Below are 748 nucleotides of genomic sequence, written 5' to 3'. Positions count from 1 at the left end.
GTGATAGAGACTGGGTGTGGTGTTGCGCGCCTGTAATCCCAGCACCTAGGGGGCTGTAAACAGGAGAATCACTACGAGTCCAAGCTACAGAGTGAGATCCTGTAGACCCTGTCAAAAAAAAAAAAAAAAAAAAAAAAAAAAAAAAAAAAAAAAAAAAAAAAGTTCCAGTGGGTCCTTTATTTTGCTCCTGTTTGGATGTAAATGGATCCTTAGCACAGGATGGGGGCATGCTCCCAAGAGGACATGAAGCACACATTTCAGAAATCCTAGTTTTCTTTGCTGATCAATATATTTCCCATTTAAACAAATTCATAAAAGTTATAGTACTAATTCATGCTATGAAGTAAATGAATCTAAAAACCACTATTCAACATGTAAGAAGCCAGACATAACAGGATAGCACTGATCCTTTATCCCATTGGCACGGACTTACTAGCTTTCACCATTGACCTTTGGGGCTTCTCAACACAGATCTGTGAAGCGTGCTTGCATGAGATGTTGTCATGGGCTCTAGGCCTCTCGTTGACTCGTGGGAGGCATTGTTATGGGCTCTAGTATTTAGCTGGATTCAAACAGAACATTACCATGGAATCCAGGCCCTCAGCTGGAGTTTTGGGTCTTTAGTGTGTGGACAGATTTCCTACACTTTTTGTATATGATTCTCTGGGTGATTCATTATAAAGTACTTATAAAATATGTGTTCTGTATTGTATTGTTCCTCTTGCAAAACCCTGAACCATGACAAAAG

At 39.7% G+C, this 748-nt stretch overlaps 1 protein-coding gene across 1 annotated transcript in view; it reads left to right on the top strand.

Moving 5' to 3' along the window:
• The window catches only part of Snx29 (sorting nexin 29), a 626,724-nt gene that overhangs the window by 80,772 nt on the left and 545,204 nt on the right, over positions 1–748 (top strand). The window lies entirely within an intron of this gene.

This window comes from Octodon degus, unplaced genomic scaffold (genome assembly GCF_000260255.1).
Source record: "Octodon degus isolate 3935 unplaced genomic scaffold, OctDeg1.0 scaffold00195, whole genome shotgun sequence".
Taxonomy (NCBI): Eukaryota; Metazoa; Chordata; class Mammalia; order Rodentia; family Octodontidae; genus Octodon; species Octodon degus.
This window is presented reverse-complemented; position numbering and strand designations above follow the sequence as displayed.